A 22029-nucleotide genomic window follows, 5' to 3' on the forward strand; every position below is an offset into this window, starting at 1 on the left:
GACAGCCGATCAGTTCCAGTCATTCCACAAGGACGGAGGCACACGGCTCCTATAGTTCAACCATGCCTAGACGATCAATACTGCGGTTTGATCACATCCGCATTGTGCCAGGAAGGGCTCTCACCACGTGTCTCAGAGTGAACCAAAGCAATGTTGTTTGGACATGGAGGAGATACAGAGAGACAGGAACCGTCGATGACATGCCTTGCTCTGAGCCATAATCTGTAGGTAGTGGTCATCCACTGCAGCAGTAGCCCTTAGGTGGCCTGATAATGTACATGAAGTTACTGTTCTGCTCTAAAAACGCAAGACTGTATAACACTGTTTTACTTTAGTGATGAATACTATTTTTACATGTAAAAGGTAATTTTCTCTAAAGCAGTGCTATAAGTTTTAATGGAAGCGATGCTGCCATGTTGAATAATGCTTTTCATGCAGCCACATGACGTCATGTTATGACTCAAACTGTGCGCAATAGGCTGCATGATGCGCAGCTTCACTCGCGACATCCGTGGTGAGGTCAGTCTTTGCAACCATGGCACCATGCAGCACGGTAAAGATGGGCCCAACAACATGCCGAATGGACTGCTCAGGATTGGCATCACATTCTCTTCACTGATGAGCATCACATATGCCTTCAACCAGATAATCATTGAAGATGTGTTTGGAGGCAACTTGGTCAGACTGAACGCCTTAGACACACTGTCCAGCAAGTGCAGCAAGGTGGAGGTTCCCTGCTGTTTTAGGGTGACATTATGTGGTGTCGATGTACGTCACTGGTGGTCACAGAAGGCACCGTAATGGCTGTACAATACGTGAATGACATCCTCCAAATGATAGCAGAACGATATCAGCAGCATATTGGCGAGGCATTCATCTTCATGGTCGACAACTCACACCCCCATCATACACATCTTGTGAATCACTTCCTTCAGGATAACAGCATCGCTCAACTAGAGTGGCCAGTATGTTCTCCAGACATGAACCCTATCAAACATGCCTAGGGCTGTTTATGGATGACGTGACCCACCAACCGCTCTGAGGCATCTACACCAGATCACTGTTGAGGAGGGGGACAATCTGAACCAACACTGCCTTGATGAACTTGTGGATAGTATGCCACAATGAATATAGGCATGCATCAATACAAGACGACTTGTTATTGTGTATTAGGGGTACCGGTGTGTACAGCAATCTGGACCACCAGCTCTGAAGGTCTCATTGTATAGAGTTACAACATGCAATGTGTGGTTTTCATGAGCAATAAAAAGGCAGAACTGAGGTGATGCAATTTTTTTTTTCATATGTGTAGATAGACTGAATACCCAAATGATTCTCCTTCATTAAACTTTAGTATGATGATTTCATTTATCATAACTGTTTACAAATATCTTGCTTCACCAGAACATTGTATACGATGACCTTGATAAAAGAAATCAAAATGTAAGAAACAATTGACAAAGAGATATCAAACTGCCAAGTAGCATATATGTTGCACATTTTGTCTGATATCTGCTAAGAAACTGAACAGCTGATTGTCGATAGTGAAACAACATCCTGATAGAGCTTCACTCAGTCTTGATTAGCCACACTTTTGGCATGTGTATTTTCTGGAGCAGGAATTTCCAGAAAGTTTGTCAAAATATGGAAGATCCTTCTAAACACAATAAATTTATAGAAAAGATTCAAATACCAATACAGATTCTGTTACTTAAATAAAATTGTAATGTATAATATAATTTTCAAGACTTTAGTATTTTGTTATTATGACAATCTTCAAGAATATTTCTTTAAATGAATAGCTTTCTGTAAATTTGCTAATGTTATTTTTATAAGCAAAGCAAACACAAAGTAATTAACTATGATTGGTAATTTTCTAAATAAAATTTTGATTATTAAGAACACTCCAGTAAAGGAATAGGATGAAAAGCTTTTATAAATATTACAGTAATGTGACTGATAAAAGTGATTATCACCAGTATAGACACATAAGAAAGTTCAGGTTAGGATATCAACAATATTATGAAAAAGATATACTGCTACTCACTGTAAAGATAACACACTGAGCTCCAGACAGGTGCAACAAAAAGTGTGTAACCTATGTAGCTTTTGGCCAAATAATTTTCCAGAAAGAAAGAAAATCATACACACATTGACACAAGCAGGCACATGAGACACAGCAGTGTGGTCAGATCCACCTGAGATAGTGGCCATGTGTGTGTAACGTGTACCTCCTTGTGTGAATATGTGCATGTTTTCCCTTCTTTTTTAAAAAGGGTTTGGCTAAAAGCTTCGTGCCTGTGTGCAACTCAGCATGTCATCTTTACAGTGAATAGCAATTGATCCTTTTCATAATATTGTTGACTGGTAGGAAAGATGTTATTGTCACAGAGCATCAAAGATATCATATTAGAAAGCAGGTAGCAAGTATTTTGAAACTAAAACAGTCTCAAAAGCTTCAAAAGTAAAAGTGGTATCGAATATCTTGATACATCTGTCTGTGTGTATTTGAGGGTTTCCCCTTTCTAGGCATGTTCAGTCGTTTATCTGAAACTTATCATGTTTTGCATTAAAGTTGAGAAATTGTCTTATATACATAAAATGTCAAAGGCCTTTCCCTATCTGTGACTGGTATTTCCAGAGTGACACCAAAAACAAGGAAAATATGGGTTGTCTCACAATTTTGTTCATTTTGCTCATGCATTCCATCTCTGGTGCCTGCAAAACCCTACACCCATCACAACCCCCACGGTGACACAGTTGCCTAACCACCCCTATGTATGGGTCAACAACCTGACACGCCATTGGATGTGCCAGTATCTATGTCTGATGGGGATGGAACAGCATGAATGTATGTTTACAGACTATGGAAAACAAGAAGGAATGTTTCTGAAATCGTATGCTGTTTTACTATTGGAAGGGGAAAACTGCTTCACAATGCTGGCAAAAGATTTGTCCTGTGTACATCGATAATGCTGTAATGACTCAAGCATATCAAATATGGTTTAATCGCTTTTGAGCTGGAAATTTTGCCATAACAGACAAGCCTTGATCTGGATGGTCAATGGCTACGGACACGGAACAGCTTAGTAACATGATAGTCAACAGTCCGTTAATGACAGTGCAGGTATTGGCACTGGAGCTTAATGTCATTTGTGCTAGTTTAGCCAGGAACTTTAAGAAGTTGGCTTATGCAAATATTAATGATATATGGGTTCCTTGTGAACTTGGTGAAGTAAATTTGAATCAGCACATGTCCATCTGAGATGCTTTATTGAGGTGCAACCAGATTGCTCCTTTCCTGGAATGGCTGGTAACTGGATATGAGATGTGGATCATGTACAACAATTTCTGGACAAGTAAATTGTGGTACAAGATGGGGAAGCCACCACTATCAGTTCCTAAACCAGGGCTGCATCCAAGAATGGTTCTTCTATGTATCTGGTGAGATTGCAAAGGGGGTCCTGTATTACGAACTTCTGAATGAGACTCTCGCTTACAAGAAATACTGTTCACAGTTGGATCATCCCAAGGCAGCCAGTGATGAGAAATGACCAGAATTGGGGTATGATGTCACCTTTCACCATAGTGACAGACCACAAACCTCTATCGTGACCCGCCAAGAGCTGTGTTCATTTGAGTGGGATGTGTTACCCCGCCATATTGGCCAGACAGTGCTCCTTCTGACTTTCATGTATTCTGTTACTTGCAGAACTTTATGAATCGCAAATGCTCCACCTGCTTGGAGGATTGCAGACTGATCCTTGAAGAGTTCATCAACCTGAAAACCCCCACATTTTCGAAGAATGGCATTTATAAACTTCCAGAGAAGTGGCATTATAGTGTTGACAATAATGGTGTGTACTGCAGGAAATAAATAGTTTGTTTTCAAATCTGAGCTGCCTTATTTAGTTATATTGTGCACAACCAGGCTGGCAACCACTCTGTGAAAACTGTGCTCTAGGGAGGTATGTTCCCTGGCATTCTTTGTGATTCTACTGCAACAAAAAGTGAATGAACTTATGAGACAACCTAATATAAATAATAGCTGTTTTCAATCTTTGTCTATTATCTGAACACTCAGTATTTTTGATTTTTGCATCTTTTGTTTCACTCTAACAACGGTATTATTCACTGTCCACTATCATGTTACCAAATTCATGAACTGAAATGACCAACAAACAGGTTTTCTATTCAAAAATTAGGAAAAAATTGTACTTTGTGACAGATACCATCACTGAGATTATATTTTGAAAAGCAGCTTCTACATTAATCAAAGTTTCATAGTATAGTCCTAAAGCCTCAACTGCATGCCAACCAGCAAAGCGGCACATAGCTAACCCATATGCTAATGGAAAGAGCAGGCAGTGCCACACCTCCAGGAAGACAGAGTTCAGTACATCCTGTCAATGCTGATTTAATAAGCTGCCCATCACTGGCTGGATCAGTTCGATCACAGACTTCGAGAGCATCAGTTATGAGTAATAGCCCGTGTTCTGTGAGTAGTACTTGCATGTAGTTGGCACAGGAGGTGCAGGAAGCCACCTCATAATGGGAAGTTACATTATGTTTCTTTTCTTTTTAGAAATAAAGTGTCCCATTAATTCGAAAGTGCTTTGTACAAATCATTTTGGATTCCTGCCAGTAGCTATCGCAACTTCTCTCCTTCCTTGTAGGTGTCGGTGTCGACTCCCACAGTAGCCAACAGAACACTGGCGATGAGGATTCCATAACCAACATTGACTCTGCTATTGTCTGCCCTGTCACACTGCATCACTAATATTTTTCTCTTTTCTTTCAGAGGAGCATTGCTTCTAATAGTGTTATTTCTTGCAGACTAGCCTCAGTGCTTCAGCTATTTGTGTATTTAAATTACTTATAGTTTGTTGAGGTGCTCCTCTCATTAAAATGGCCTGTAACCAACTACCTACACCACCTGTGCCTATGCCTCCAGTTGCTGCTAGCTTTTATCTAATGCCTTTTATTCAATTTCAGAAGCATGAAATGTCACAGCTGATGATGGTAGTCCAGCAGCTCACAATGATGGCAAACCAGCAGCTTATTAATGCACAAGCAGCTGTTGCATCAACTCTGCCACAAAAACCAGCCACATCCACAGAACCAGCTCCCTGCATTCCACCATTCCAAGGTTCCAGTGAACAACAAGAGGAATGGAGTGAGTACTACACTCAGTTTAATGGTCATTGTAATACTCATCGAGTGCAGGATACTGTGAAACTTTCTTATTTATTGTCGATGGCCGGCTCAAGATTTTACCACCTCACTCAGAAGTTATTCCCAACTAGAAGGCCAGAATTGCTTGTTTTTGAAGATTAGCTTTCACACTCTCTCAGCATCATGAGGATCAGGTACAGATTGCTGCAGATTATTACAAGTTCTTTTGATTGCAGAAAAAGCAAGAACAGACATACCATCAGTGGATCACTAAACTTCAGAGTTTGACATGACAGAGTCATTTTCAATGTTGCTGTGGACAGAACTATAGTGACACAATGATTGCTGATGCTATTATATACAATGTGAAAGACAGTAGGATTCATGAACAATTTCTCAAGCATCCTGATCCTACTTCAAAACAAGTGCCAAAAATTATTGAACATCAGGACTCATATGATAGCACCCTGGAAGACTCTGTGGTAGCTCCTGTCTGCAGTTTATCGCAAAGTGACAAACAGATATAGCCTTGTGACTGACAATTGCATGGAAATTGGCCACTGTGCTGTGGTTAGAGCAAACAAGTGTCAATGCATGTGTCTGTTGTGAAATCATTCCCCACTGCTTTTCCACATGTAAAAGTCAAAACTGCCCTTCGTGGAACTCAACTTGCTTTGCTTGTGGAAATCCAGGTCATGTACAGTCTGTGTGGTTGCAACAGAAAAGAAAACTCTACCCACGTTTGCTCTCGTAAGTGTGGAGCAGCTTCTCACTCAGTGAATGTAATTTTTTCTAAGCCAGCTACTGGTACTAGTATGACCAAATTCAGAATGTGCCTTCACCACAGACAAGTACTGCACAACAACAGTCAGACAAACCGTTTGTGAACTTAGTCATTGCTGGACACTGTGTGTGTCTTCAGTTAGACACAGGTGTCTCCATTACATTGCTTAATTGTGCCACTTATGAACAGTTGGGCTCACCACAGTTGACAAAATGTTGCATGCAACTTACTATGTATAATGGTAAGGACATTCCAGTGCTTGGTAGATGTAGTTTATCTGCTACATTCCAGTTTCACACAAGAACAGTGATGTTTATAACTTTGTGAATGCGAGACCGTGAAAATATTTTTGGGTTAGATTCATTTGATTTGTTTGGCCTTTGTATTTGGGGTAATGTCCTTTCTGTTTCTGGTTTCAGAAAAGAGACAGTGTTACTCAGTTGATTGAGGAGCATCCTGATTTATTTTCTGAAGGACTTGGTATCACAAATGATTTTGTGGTGCACATTACAATGAAGAACAATGCACAACCTGTTTTTTTGGACACATCCCATGTCTCATGCACTCAGAAACAAAGTTGCAAGTGAACTTAAAGGTTGGTAAGACAATGGTGTTATTTCTCCTATCCAGACTAGTCAATGGGCTTCACCCTTAGTAATCTTGCCAAAGCCTTCTGGAAGAATTTGTCTTTGTGTTGTCTTTAAATCTACTATGAGTCCACAAACAATAATTCATACTTGTCCATTGCCTCACCCAGAGGGACACAAGAACAGGCTTGGTGCAGGCCACTATTTTTCAAAAATTGACTTACGCAATGTGTATTTGCAAATTCCGCTCGATGAGGAGTCTCAGAAAGGCTTTGTGATGAACACACATTTAGGATTCAAATTTTTGTGCTTACCTTTGGCAGTGCTTTCACACTTGCCATATTATGATGCTGCTTTGAACAGCTCACTACAAAAATTCCATTCTGTTCAAATTACTTGGATGATATTGTGGTGTTAAGACATACACCATAGGAACATATCAGTAACCTTTGTATGTTTTTGCAAGTACTTTCAGCTGCAGATTTGAAGTGTCACTTGCACAACTTTGCCTTTCTTCAGACTGAAATTCAGTACTTAGCAGCCTTCCCACGGAACATAATTGCACAGTTCTCTGGAAGCTGACATATTATATCTGGTTTATATCCAACACACCCCAGATTCATTGCACCGTTTGCAGCAGAAGAATGTGCCTTTTGTTTGGACCAAAGAGTGTCAGGATGCATTCCAGAAATTTAAAAATGCGTTGTTGAGTGACAGATGGCTTATTCATTTTGAACTCACTAAGCCTGTGGTTTTGGAAGTGGACACTTCTTTGTATGGATTAGGGGCTGTGTTCTTGCACAGATTTGGTTCACAGGACAGGCTGATTGCTTTTGTTTCCAAGTTATCAACCAAGACTCCACGCAACTATTCCCAAATCGAGAAGGAAGTGCACACTATTATCTTTGGTGTGACAAAGTTTCACCATTATCTGTTTGGTTTGAAGTTTTAGCTGGTGATGGATCATAACCCAATCTTTGTTTCATTCATCCAAACCTGTCCCACCATGCATGGCTCAGAAGCTTTAACATTGGCCTTTGTTATTGTCACAGAATCAGTGCGAAATATTGTACCAGTTCATGTCGAAGCATGAAAATGCTGATACCCTTTCTTGCTTTCTTGTTGCTCCTGATTATGAATTCCGTGTTATTTCTGCATCTTGTTGTCAGATCAATGCACAAGACACTGAAATTTTACAGACTTTTCCATTGAACTGTAGGAAAATTGCACAGGCCACAGAAGCAGACCTTAACCTGAACCTTTTGTTACGCCATGTCTGTACTGCTTGGCGACGTTCAGTGAAAAACATTTAAAATTCTTTTGTTTGACAATATTCTGCTGTGTGATTTTACTTATCACTTATTCCTAAAGTGCCCCAAAAAGATATGTTGCAATTGCCCCACCAAGAACACTAGGGAATTATACACCCAAAACAGTTAGCTTGTCTGCTCTGTACTTGGCTGGGCATGGATGCCTGCATTGAACAGATGATGGACAGTGTCAGGCTTATGCTGAAAATCTATCAGCCCAACCACAAATATTTTCAGCTTGGCCAAAGTCTCAATTGCTGTGGCAACGAGTGCATATTTACTTTGCTGGTCCTTTAGGAACACTCGTTGGCTTATTGTTGTGAACTCTTTTAGCAAATATCCATTTGCAGTGTCCATGAAGTTGACTACTTTGTGTAGTACAATTTGGACTTTGTCAACCGGATTTTGCTTGGAACATTTGCCTGCCAGACCACAATTTATGGCTGAAAAGTTTTGTACTGCCAATGTTATCAACGCACCTTCCCAGTGCTTCATTTCATCCTCAGACAAATGTAGAAGCTGAACAATTCTGCATATGTTCAAGCAACAGATAAACTAACTTTATGCCTCCAACACATGGGAGCAAGCACTGCTGGTCTTCCTTGCAATGTACTGCTCCCAGCCCCATGATGGTCCATCACCGGTGGAGCTTCTGCATAGCCGACACCACTGTACACTGCTCCAGTAGCTCCATCCACCACAGCACACAGTGCCTCCCAGGCTCCGCAAGTACCACTTTGTGCCTTGTGATTCTATTTTTTTCAGAGTTTTTGGTCACACCAGGCACTGGGAAAGAGTGACGATTCGTTGAAGTTTGGGTTTTTGCATGTATTCAACTGAAAGTCCTGCTGGATTGCTACACCACCATCAGAAACAGATTCGTGACTGGTGATTGCAAGATCCTGCCACAGATTTTCTGTCCCCAGATTAACATCCTCCTGGGATCTTGAAGCAAGTACAGTCACCCCTGGAAGCCTCTTTGGTGCTGCCTGTGTAACCCGTGGAGCTGGACCCATCACCTTCGCCGCCAAGGTAGCTCAACCTCCCGGCACTCGTCACTTGTCCCAGCATCTGCCATGGACGTGGCGCCACTGGCATCATTGTCACCATTTGTCATTGTCACCATCATCATCACCATCATCGCCCTCTCCATTTTTCACCAGACTGGCTCAGAAAGATGGTGGGCACCGTTTGGGGTGGGGGACTATCCGACCGATGTTCTCCTCGGACCACAAGACAGATGTTGAGGCATGGCAGGGGGCTTGGAGTCACTCCTAGTTGCAGCTCCTGGTTTCTCATGCCACACAGCTTCCTGTCTGCCCCCATTTGTTGTAAGAAGCCTCCCTACATGACAATGGTGCAGTATTTTGGGGAGGAGGAATGTGCAGTCCTAAAGCATCAACTACACGTCAACCAGCAGAGGGCCACAAAATGGCATCAAGAAGATTTTATTGGTGTGCCAATTGAAAGAGTAGGCAGTGCCACACCTCCAGGAAGACATATTTCAGTGCCCCTGTCAATACTGATTGAACCAGTCACCTATCGCTGGTCAGGCCAGTTCAGTCGCAGACTTCGAGAGCATCAGTACTGTTTGATAGGAAGATGATAGCAGCCTGTGTTCTGCAAGTAGTACTTGCAACAATGGGCACAGGAAGTCCAGGAAACCATCTCATAATGAGATGTTAACTTATGTTTCAGTTCTTTTTAGAAGTAAAGTGTCCTATTAATTTGAAAGTCTTTTGTACAGATCATTTTGGATTCCTACCACTGACCTTCGCAACTTCTCTCTTTCCATGTTTGTGTCGATGCTAATTTCCACAGTAACCAACACAACATGAAACATGTTTTACACAATTATAATTTGACAAAACAAAAATAACGTTTTCAAACCCCCCCCCCCCCCACCACCACCACAGCAGCTGCTGTGGTTTAATGCAAAAGTTACTAGTGATGGTGGAATGAACATATGTATGTACAGACTGTGCTGTTTTACAATATATGGACATGTGTGCTCACACTACTTAGCAGCATTACGAATGTATATAACAGCAAATGACAATGATATATAAATGTATCAGCTTGTATGAAGTAGACATTACTTAAAACCAAAACATCTGCCTAATGCCCTAAGGCCAAAATTGCAATAGTGGAAATAAAAAGTTTAACAGTCACTGGCGTAAACATGATGTCTTTCAAGAGATTTCACTTGAGTGTGAATCCCAGTTATGAAAAGTTGGTTAAATGCTTCTATATCATCAAGTTCATCAACAGACAGTGCCCTCACAGTCATCTACCTATGCGTTCCGACGCTACAGTCGCCACTCAACAGTCCAGATGCAACTGCAGATACACCTGTTGACGCACAACCTCTTCCAGTGTAGGCCACAGCCCCGACAACCACCAAGCCTGAATCCCAGTACGGCTGCACTAGATAGCCCCTTCCCCTCGCCACCAGCTACCTTACCATCAGCATGGCATCAGCGCTACAGGTGACACCTGCCCAGAAATGATCTGGTCGTCTCTCGCTTTTTCTTCTGCCATGGCATGACTGATCAGATAAACCTGCATAATACTTTCTAATAGACGGTCTGGTCGTGTCTCACACACGCACCTGCCTGCCATGGCGTGATCAGTCAGGCGCATTTCCACAATGCTTTTCCGAGAGATGGTCTGGCTGTGTCTCGCACACATCTGCCATGGCACGATCGGTCAGGTGCCCCTGCGCAACGCTTCTATGAGAATTGGTCCACCCGCGTCCGATCCCCACTCCAGCCGCAGCATAGCTGGTCATCCACATCTGTACACTCCACACTATAATCTAAGAATAGACCTGATGTAAGCAAACGCGATGACTGATCAGAAGCCGTAGCACAGTTACATTGGTATTGTTACGCTGTTGGAAGTAAATCCTACTTGTGTATTAGATATATTATTACTAACAAGGGAATCTCCCCATCGCACCCCCCTCAGTTATAATTTGGCACAGTGGATAGGCCTTGAAAAACTGAACACAGATCAGTCGAGAAAACAGGAAGAAGTTGTGTGGAACTATGAAAAAATAATCAAAATATACAAACAGAGTAATCCATGGGCAACAAAGGCAATATCAATGACGATATGAGCACAGGAGCGCCGTGGTCCCGTGGTTAGCGTGAGCAGTTGCAGTGCGAGAGGTCCTCGGTTCAAGTCTTCCCTCGAGCGAAAAGTCTGCTTACTTTATTTTTGCAAGGTTATGATCTGTCCGTTCGTTCATTGACGTCTCTGTTCACTGTAATAAGTTTAGTGTCCGTGTTTTGCGACCGCACCGCAAAACCGTGCGATTAGTAGACGAAAGGAAGTGCCTCTCCAATGGGAACCGAAAACATTTGATCCAGGAAACCACGTCTGATATATTCTATACGACACTGGTGACGGCATGTGCGTCACATGACAGGAATATGTTGTCGACCCACCTAACTTGCACACTTGGCGAATGGGTAAAAAGATTCTTCTACCTTGCCCGATTTAGGTTTTCTTGTGGATGTGATAATCACTCCCAAAAAAGTGATGAAAACATAAGAGTGTGTCACATAAACTGCAACAAATGAATGCCACAGTTTCACAGTCGCACAGTTTTCTCTGTACTCTGTCAAAACATATGTTCTTAACGTTTTCAAATTTTTCCGTGTGTAGACCGTCAAATCCTGCAGATGTCCAAGCAACTCTGAACATGTCCTGGAATTTTGGAGAGCGAAGTTGATTATGTGTGAGCGCCTGAACTCTGATAATTGCCTGAAAATAAAAATTTAAACTTTTCACTCGAGGCACGATTTGAACCAAGGACCTCTCGATCCGCAGCTGTTCACGCTAACCACGGGACCACGGCGCTCTTGTGCTAATATCATCCTTGATATTGCCTATGTTGCCCATGGACTACTCAGTTTGTATATTTTGCTTGTTTTTTCATAGTTCCACACAACTTCTTCCTGTTTTCTCGATTGATCTGTGTTCAGTTTTTCACGGCCTATCCACTGTGCCAACTTATAACTAAATCTGAGGGGGGTGCGATGGGGAGGTTCCCTTGTAAGTTACGTTGAATGAGACTTTAAGATATTCAAATGCATTAACAGCCATCGACGTTTTTCTTAATCACGCTTTAGCTATGTAGTTTTTATGTCAAAAATCGTGTGCAGTCAGCGTTGTGCTCTGATTGTCGCGCTGTTAATGTGCAGTATGAAAATGGCTGAGGCTGCTTTCTGTTCCGTAGTGAAACACGCGTGTGGAATACTTAAATAGTGCCTAGAAATACAGTTGCTATATGAAGATATACGGTACGTGTAACGGAGTCGGTAGCGTAATGCAATGGTAACCAAATAAAAGTAATTGCGTCCTTGGTTCAAACCTCCTTCAGGCACGGGTTCGATATCTCGCTTGGTCGGAGATTTTATCAGCTCACGGACTGGGTGCTGTGTTAGCCGACACGGTAGCTCAGCGTGTTTGGCCAGAGAGCCGATTGGCCTCTGTAATAAAAAACTGAGTGGAAGGACCAACCACCGAACTTGAACAGGATGTCTTACGACGTCCGCAACGACCATACACAACGATCAACAACGAATAAAATGAAAAAAAAAAAAAATCGTGTTCGGTCAGAGAGCTGGTTGGCCTCTGTAATACAAAAGTGAGCGAAAGGATCAACAACGAATTTGAACGGATGTCATCTGATGTCCGCAACGACCAAACACAATGAGCAACAAAATTTAAAAAAAAAACTCCTAAGCGTAATTTTTTCTCGTTCTACTTGAAATACCTACATCTCGTAACTAAAAAACGCATCCTCATTTTTTATGAATAATGCTCGTCTTCTTGTTTCTAATCACATATTGGAGATGAAATTCGTGTTCTCATTTCAAATACAAATTCTTAACTATCGATTTTTTTCATGAAAGACTGTTCATAAAAGTTGCTTCAATCAAGACAGCGTAACAACTTAATTTTTGAAGTCAAAAATAAAAATAATAAGTCCTCTTTCTTTGGACTATGTCCATCGTTTTATACCACAGAGGCAGATAAATGTCGTGGAATCATGAAAAACGAAACAATCATTTTCACAGCATCGAGCACACCATACAAATGCTGCATCTTTACATTTGCTACTATACCATTACAGTATGAACCCAACAGAACTGATCTCGAGCCAAGTTGCGCGATTTGGGCCGAGAAGTAACAAGCTGCCAGACGTACTGGAACTAATGCACGCAGTTTTTTCACACGTCATTGCCGAACGCTGGCGGGATATAGAACGGCTCGTCATAAAAGAAGAGAAAATTCAGCGCCAGGTTGCCTTCGTGTATTCTGTTGTTGATAGAGTCGTTATCAACGTAGGAGATGACACTTCCAGAACTGAAATGTATTTTTTAGATTCGGATAAGGAAGGAGCTAAGAGATTACCAGACACTGACTGTAATTAATACTTTCAGTGGCCTCAGTATTCAACAGTATGGTGAAATCCCTGCAGTATGGTTTTGCATTACGCACAAGCTCGCTCAGAAAAATTACCCTATGTTTAAGTTGGAACTTTTCATCACTCTTGTTTGTAATTAGAATACTATGTCAGTTGAGAACGAGGGCATTTTATGCTTTCCGTCTGGTCACCTAATAAGCGCGCGGTAGTGTTGGAGTTTCTCCGAATATTATATCATTCTCTTTAAAAATTAAATGACATACTGAATCTATGTGCGTGTAACACAGCATAAAACGTACGTATCCTTATGATCCTACTAAGGACTGTACTGGTAACACCTTGGCTTCCCCTCCATGTGATACGAAAGCCAAAGAGATTCAAGCAAACGCGGAAGAATACATGGCGTAATGTTTATATCAGGTTTATTCTTATGATGAACAGAGTACAGATGGAAACGGTTATGACTGCTTCACATTGCTTAAACCTGCGCTCCGCACTTTGCGAAGGGGGCTCTGTAGGAATCTCTACAACGATGGCACTGCCCAGAAGTGCAAGCATCGCTGGGCAGAGAGAGTAGGGATATCTGTGCAGTAAAAAAATACTTCAGTGTGGTGTGCTGTGGGACATGCCACTATTCAGTCACGCTTTTGTATCATTCGATCGCAATAAAACATGGCCGCTCATAACTGTCTCCTCTCCGTTACTCGAACATCCTGCACAATCAGTAAGGAAATTTTTCATGGGTTAGATTAAGTCACAACCCCTGCAGTTTTAGCACAACGAAACGACCGAAAATAACGCCTTTGGAAAGATGTTTAGCGCATATATTTTTAAACTGAAGTCCCAGTGGTACACTGGTTGGTTGGTTGTTTTTCGGGGAAGGAGACCAGACAGCGAGGTCATCGGTCTCATCGGATTAGGGAAGGACGGGGAAGGAAGTCGGCCGTGCCCATTGAAAGGAACCATCCCGGCATTTGCCTGGAGCGGTTTAGGGAAATCACGGAAAACCTAAATCAGGATGGCCGGACGCGGGATTGAACCGTCGTCCTCCCGAATGCGAGTCCAGTGTCTAACCACTGCGCCAGTGGTACACTGCATTATAGTTCTCTACAAAAGGTGTCACGTTTTGTACGGTTTGTTGTGCTAAATTGTTGGGAAATGCGACTTCGGCCTGTGGTCCTGGTAAATGTAATAAGTGACTGAAATTAAATGTTATGATCCTGGATGATGAAGGTGTAATCAATGATTTAGGGCAAGAGCTATTAGCAGTTCATTTACGTAACAAGTAACCTAACGTAGCCACAGAAAATCATTCTCATGCACATTATTATTAAGCGTTCACAAAAATATTGTTGTAAGTACTGAAAACAGTGTAGCTATCGAAATTACTGAACAGTTAGTACAATAGATGACATAACTGTGACTTTTAAATATACAGCGCTACCGAAGCATTTTATATAGCGAAAATGTGATCCTTTAATAATGAATTTCAGTGCGATTTGGCATTGGTGATGTTAAGTGAATCTAGTTGAAATTATTTCTTATCAGTGCAACAATCCGTTCTTTCATTTCACCACCGATATAAATTAATCATTATGGGGAAAATAGTCATTAATTAGAAAGTTTGTACTACTTATCTCTATAGCTGAATGTGCATTTTGTCGAAGATGTCGTAGAGTCGGACTGGCATCTTTCTCTTCCTCATAGTGCTTTCCGTGAAATTATGTGGCTAAATCTTCATGGCATTAAACGGCTTCGTCTGGTGTAGCCTTATACGCATATGATAACGCATATTGGTGTCATACTTCAACTTGCGACTGAATTAACGAACAGGCCAATTGCAGCGACACAGTTATTTGTGTTCCTCCAACAGAATAGTGTGTGTGTGTGTGAAAATTCTTAAGGGATCAAACTGCTGTCATCAGTCTGTAGACTTATTCACTACTTAAAGTAACTTAAACTAACTTGTGCTAAACACAAGACACACACCCATGCCCGAGGGAGGACTCGAACCTCCGGCGGGAGGGGCCGCGCAGTCCGTCACATGGCGTCTCAAACTATGCGGCCACTCCGCGCGGCACCTCCAACAGAAAACAGTTCCACTCAAGGTTACTAAATAATAAGGTTGGGCAGTAAGCGCTCTGCTCTGCCATTGGCTGGCCTAGTGACGTCAGCGTGGAAGCAAGCGCTCACAAGCAGACGACACGGCATGCGCGTTTACGTCAAGTTTTTGGCGGAAGATTTTGTTTATACCAGAGATGAGATGTCTAAACTGCTTTTCTGCTGCTAAAATATTACAGTTAAAACTGATGAGTTATATTCTTTCGCAGCTTATGCCTCACACATCGGTAAAATGTTAGATCACAACCACACTGACACACACTTGAAATTCGAAACCTCGGCTCAAATAAATCAGAAACTATTCATTTAATCGCATTGAAATGAATTTACTTAAGAGCTCGAAGTTGCACACACTTGTTTGTAAGAACAGCATTCCTTCTTTCTAAAGCCGCTATAGTATTCATCAAAGTAACTTTATCTGTGTCTGAAAAAAAAACTGTCATTTGTACATGTGCTCTTATTATGATGTTTCTTACTTGGTGAAAGCTTTTCCAGAGTTTCCAGAGATTTCTTATGTAGTTCTCGTTTCTTATACCGTTTGGTTCTGTCTTCTGTTGCGGGTGACACATTGACAGTCGCACTACTGCACGGCTAATTGCATGAACGAACTGCATCTGGCTTGAGCATTCTTATTAGGGGCAAATTAAGCAATTCAGATTGTAAATCCCTTAAGTAATCTGTTTCTGCGAAATGGCGAGAACATATTCTTGCATGCGCAACATTTACACTGTCTTTCCTACAACATTTCGACAACCATAGTTTTTGTAATGTTTCATTACGCGGGAAACTGTGATACATTACGTCAGTTCCCTTTGTGCTCCATTTGTAGGAAAAACAGGCCTTTACACAGCCTCGCATTGTAAAAATTAATTTTCTCACTCACTTGTAGATTCTCCAATAAGAATTTCACAGGACGAACCATAAACTATAGAGCTGGCGAACACAATGTTGATTCCGCTGTCCACTATCGCTAACTATTTCAGTTTCGAATCAAATATCAATTACAGCAAAAACCGTTAACACTCCCGAATTCCGAATGTTGCCGCTGTTGACTGAGTACCTCAGAAGAAAGAACTCAATCAAAATACTCCATCAAACACAAAACAACACAAGAAAAACAATCACACACAATTCGAACTGTGTACTGTTTGGCACAGCTGCTTCCACCGTGACGTCATGCGCACAACTGAGAAAACACGTTGCTTTCTGCGCATAGCTTTCTGCGCCCCCCTGGTTCCACTCATCTTTTGGCGATTTCTTACTTCTTAGTCATATCCACACACCTTTCCTGTTACAAAAATGTGTAATTTTCGTCGCCTAGAAAAAGGTGTTTCAGAAACTTGCCGCACTACTCATCTCTATAGGTTGCAACGAAATGTTTTTCATTTTCAGGTTAGCTGAGCGATTAACTGAAAAAACTTAATACCAGAAAAGATAACAAAACGGATAATCTGTGACAGCATGCTCGCTCAAATACGATACAATTTGACCACTACGAACATTCAGTTTCCGGTCGTGCCTCGTATAACAAGCCATGCGGATTTTGTTTATACAAAAGTCACAGTTTAATATTAAAATCCGAATTTCACGTGATCGTCTTTTTCACACATTTGCGCCCACTTTGCAGCACTTCAAGCTCAACTTTTCACCACTATTCCGTAAAATTTTCACATCAATTCGGAGTTGATTGTATAGACTTCCGAATATGACCATGGCTGAGATCCGAACTCCACTTTAAATTTCACAAAACAGGTTTTTAGCACACAAAATACATCATAGCCAATTGAACCGTACAATCCTGCATCTTTTACATTTGATCAATCACAACTGGTTCCAATTTAGGTTATTTGTAATTGTAATCCCTAAGTATTTAGTTGAATTTAAAGTCTTCAGATCTGTGTCACACAATTGTTTAAGCAACTGGAGGATGCAACCTAACCCTACGAAAAGCCATTTCATATTATTCCGACGGTGACACATCGCTAAGCTACTAACAGGGAGCCGTCACGGTCCGCGACTGCCCCCGTCGGGGGTTTGAATCCTCCCTCGGGCATGGGTGTGCGTGTGTTGTCCTTAGCGCAAGTTAATTTAAGATAGGTTAAGTAGTGCGTAAGCTTAGGGACCGATGACCTCAGCAGTTTGGCCCCCATAAGAGCTTACCACTTACTAACAGGGAAAGCTGGAAACGGACGAAACCTAGTGCGACTCATGAAATATAGAACACGTGGCATGGAGCTATCTGTGTTGCTGCTCACATACAAAATTTTCGTTCATCCTAAACCTGAACTTGGAATGCAAGCATGGATAATTTTATTTAGTCAGACCAAGAAGATTATCCAGAATGAGATTTTCACTCTGCAGCGGAGTGTGCGCTGATATGAAACTTCCTGGCAGATTAAAACTGTGTGCCGGACTGAGACTCGAACTCGGGACCTTTGCCTTTCGCGGACAGGTGCTCTACCAACTGAGCTACCCAAGCACGACTCACGCCCCGTCCTCACAGCTTTACTTCTGCCAGTACCTCGTCTCCTACCTTCCAAACTTTACAGAAGCTCTCCTGTGAACCTGCAGAACTAGCACTCCTGAAAGAAAGGATATTGCCGAGGCGTAGCTTAGCCACAGCCTGGGGGATGTTAACAGAATGAGATTTTCACTCTGCAGCAGAGTGTGCGCTGATATGAAACTTCCTGGCTGATTAAAACTGTGTGGCGGACCGAGACTCGAACTCGGGACCTTTGCCTTTCGCGGGCAGGTGCTCTACCACCTGAGCTACCCAAGCATGTCTCCGCAATATCCTTTCTTTCAGAAGTGCTAGTTCTGCAGGTTCGCAGGAGAGCTTCTGTAAAGTTTGGAAGGTAGGAGACGAGGTACTGGCAGAAGTAAAGCTGTGAGGACGGGGCGTGAGTCATGCTTGGGTAGCTCAGTTGGTAGAGCACTTGCCCGCGAAAGGCAAAGGTCCCGAGTTCGAGTCTCGGTCCGGCACACAGTTTTAATCTGCCAGGAAGTTTCAAGAAGATTATGTCTGTGGACAGGAGGATGTGATGAACAGCTGGAGACATAGCATTCGACTCCCTTATAGACTCATTACAGGCGGACATGCAGCTCTCAGTACGAAGAAAATATAGAACTGACTCAAGGAACAACGCACTAGATTCCGGGTTAGCAGATCAAAGCACATCTAGCGTTCAACCGTCTACGCTTCAAGTACATACAGCCAGCTCATGGCATTCTAGTAGCCACATCAGTCCCTTTTGAGCAATGAAGAAGTTAATGAAATCCTTAGATCAGTTACATCTACCAGGATATGGGATGATCTAGTATAAGAAAAAAATGTAAATATCCATTCATAATATAAAAATAGATGTATTTATGTGTGTTCTACATCTCCTCTTACGTCTAGATCGACGTCTACTCCGCAAGCCACCGCAGGTGCGTGGCGGAGAGTACCCTGTACCGCTACTTGCCATTTCCCCTCCTGCTCCACTAGCAAACAGAGCGAGGGAAAAACGGCTGTCTGTACTCCTCCGTATGAGCCCTAATTTCTCGTATCTTATCTTCATAGTCCTCACGCGCAATATACGTTGGCGGCAGTAGGATCGTTCGGCAGTCAGCTTCAAACGCCGGTTCCCTAAATTTTCTCAATGTTATTCCTAGAAAAGAACGTCGGCTTCCGTCGAGGGATTCCCGTTTGAGCTCCCGAAGCATCTCCGTAATACTTACGTATTGTTCGAACCTACCGGTAACAAATCTAGCAGCCCGCCTCTGAATTGCTTCGATATCTTCTTTCAATCTGACCTGGTACGGATCCCAAACATTCGAGCAGTACTCAAGAATATGTCGCACCAGCATCCTATATGCGGTCTTCTTAACAGGTGAACCACTATTTCCTAAAATTCTCCGAATAAACCGAAGTCGACCATTTGCGTGTATTTTTACATGCTCGTTCCACCTCATGTCGCTTTGCAACATTGCGCACAGATATTTAAACGACTTGACTTTGTCAAGCTGGTCGCTAGTAATTCTGTATCCGAACATTACAGGTTTGTTCTTCGTACTCATCCGCATTAACTTACATTTTTCCACGTTTGGGGCTAGCTACTATCCATCACACCAACTGGAAATTTTATAGAAGACATCTTGTATCTTCCTACAGTCACTCATTTTCGACACCTTACCGTGTACTATGGCATCATCAGCAAACAACCGCAGATTGCTGGCCACCCTGTCCGCAAAACGATTTGTGTATATAGAGAACAATAGAGACCTTATCACACTTTCTTGGGGCACTCCTGACTATGTTCTTGTCTGTAATGAACACTCGCTGTCAAGGACAACATGCTGTTGTTGTGGTCTTCAGTCCTGAGACTGGTTTGATGCAGCTCTCCATGATACTCTATCCTGTGCAAGCGTCTTCATCTCCCAGTACCTACTGCAACCTACATCCTTCTGAATCTGCTTAGTGTATTCATCTCTCGGTCTCCCTCTACGATTTTTAACCTCCACGCTGCCCTCCAGTACTAAATTGGTGATCCCTTGATGCCTCAGAACATGTCCTACCAACCGATCCCTTCTTCTGGTCAAGTTGTGCCACAAACTTCTCCCCAATCCTATTCAGTACTTCCTCATTAGTTATGTGATCTACCCATCTAATCTTCAGCATTCTTCTGTAGCAACACATTTCGAAAGCTTCTATTCTCTTCTTGTCTAAACTATTTATCGTCCATGTTTCACTTCCATACGTGGCTACACTCCATACAAATACTTTCAGAAACGACTTCCTGACACTTAAATCAATACTCGATGTTAACAAATTTCTCTTCTTCAGAAACGCTTTCCTTGCCACTGCCAGTCTACATTTTATATCCTCTCTACTTCGACCATCATCAGTTATTTTGCTTCCCAAATAGCAAAACTCCGTTACTACTTTAAGTGTCTCACTTCCTAATCTAATTCCCTCAGCATCCCCAGACTTAATTCGACTACATTCCATTACCCTCGTTTTGCTTTTGTTGATGTTCATCTTATACCCTCCTTTAAAGACACTGTCCATTCCGTTCAACTGCTCTTCCAAGTCCTTTGCTGTCTCTGACAGAATTACAATGTCATCGGCAAACCTCAAATTTTTTTATTTCTTCTCCACGGATTTTAATACCTACTCCAAACTTTTCTTTTGTTTCCTTTACTGCTTGCTCAATATACAGATTGAACAGCATCGGGGAGAGGGTACAACCCTGTCTCACTCCCTTCCCAACCACTGCTTCCCTTTCATGCCCCTCGAGGACAACACACTGGGTTCTATTATTTACGCCTAAGAAGTCTTCGAGCCACGCACATATCTGTGAACTTATTCCATACGCTCGTACCTCCATTAACAGCCTGCAATGGGACACCGTGTCAAATGCTTTCCGGAAATCTAGAAATATGTAATCTGCCTGTTGCCATTTATCCACAGTTCTCAGCGTATCATTGAGAAAAGGGCAAGCTGAGTTTCGCACGAGCATGCTTCCTTAAAGCATGCTGATTCGTGGACATAAGTTCCTTAGCCTCAAGAAAGTTTATTATATTCGAATTTTGAATATGTTCAAGGATTCTGCAGCAAATAGAAGTTAAGGACATTCGTCTGAAAATTTGGGGATCCATTGTTTTACCTTTCTGATATACTGGAGTCGCCTGTGCTTTTTTACCAGTCGTTTGGGACTTCGAGGTGGGAGAGAGATTCACGAAAAATGCAAGCTAGAGAAGGGGCCAATACTGTAGAGTATATTGCAGAAGCTCGAAATATAGCGTGTACTTCAACGCGAGATGCTTTTAATAATTTCCACAAAGAAACTCGGTCTCGAAATCTGGCAGAAAACCCAAAGATATTCTGGTCATACATAAAGCACACCAGTGGCAAGACGCAATCAATACCTTCACTGCGCGATAACAACGGTGAAGTCGCTGATGACAGTGCCACTAAAGCAGAGTTATTAAACACAGTTTTCCGAAACTCCTTCACCAAAGAAGACGAAGTAAATATTCCTGAATTCCAATCAAGAACGATTATCAAGATGAGAAACATAGAAGTAGATATCCTCGGTGCAGAAAAGCAGGTTGTATCAATTAATAAAGGCAAGGCCTCCAGTCCAGATTGTATACCAGTCAGGTTCCTCTCAGAGTATGCTGATACAATAGCTTCATATTTAGCAATTATATACAACCACTGGCTCACAGAAAGACCTGTACCTAAAGACTGGAAAATTGATCAAGTCACACCAATACCCAAAAGGGGAAGTAGGAGTAATCCGCTGAATTACAGGCCCATATCACTAAAGTAGTAGGGTTTTGGAACGTGTACTGTATATGAACATTATGGAGTACCTCGAAGAAATCGGTTTGTTCACACACAGCCAGCACGGATTCAGAAAATATCGTTCCTGCGAAACACAACTAGCTCTTTATAATCATGAAGTAATGAGTGCTATCGACAGAGAATGTCAGATTGATTCTATATTTTTAGATTCACAGAAGGTTTTCGACACCATTCCTCACAAGCGTCTTCTAACCAAACTGCGTGCCTATGGAATATAGTCTCAGTTGCCGGCCAGTGTGGCCGAGCGGTTCTAGGCGCTA

This window comes from Schistocerca cancellata, chromosome 10, assembly GCF_023864275.1.
Source record: "Schistocerca cancellata isolate TAMUIC-IGC-003103 chromosome 10, iqSchCanc2.1, whole genome shotgun sequence".
Classification (NCBI taxonomy): Eukaryota; Metazoa; Arthropoda; class Insecta; order Orthoptera; family Acrididae; genus Schistocerca; species Schistocerca cancellata.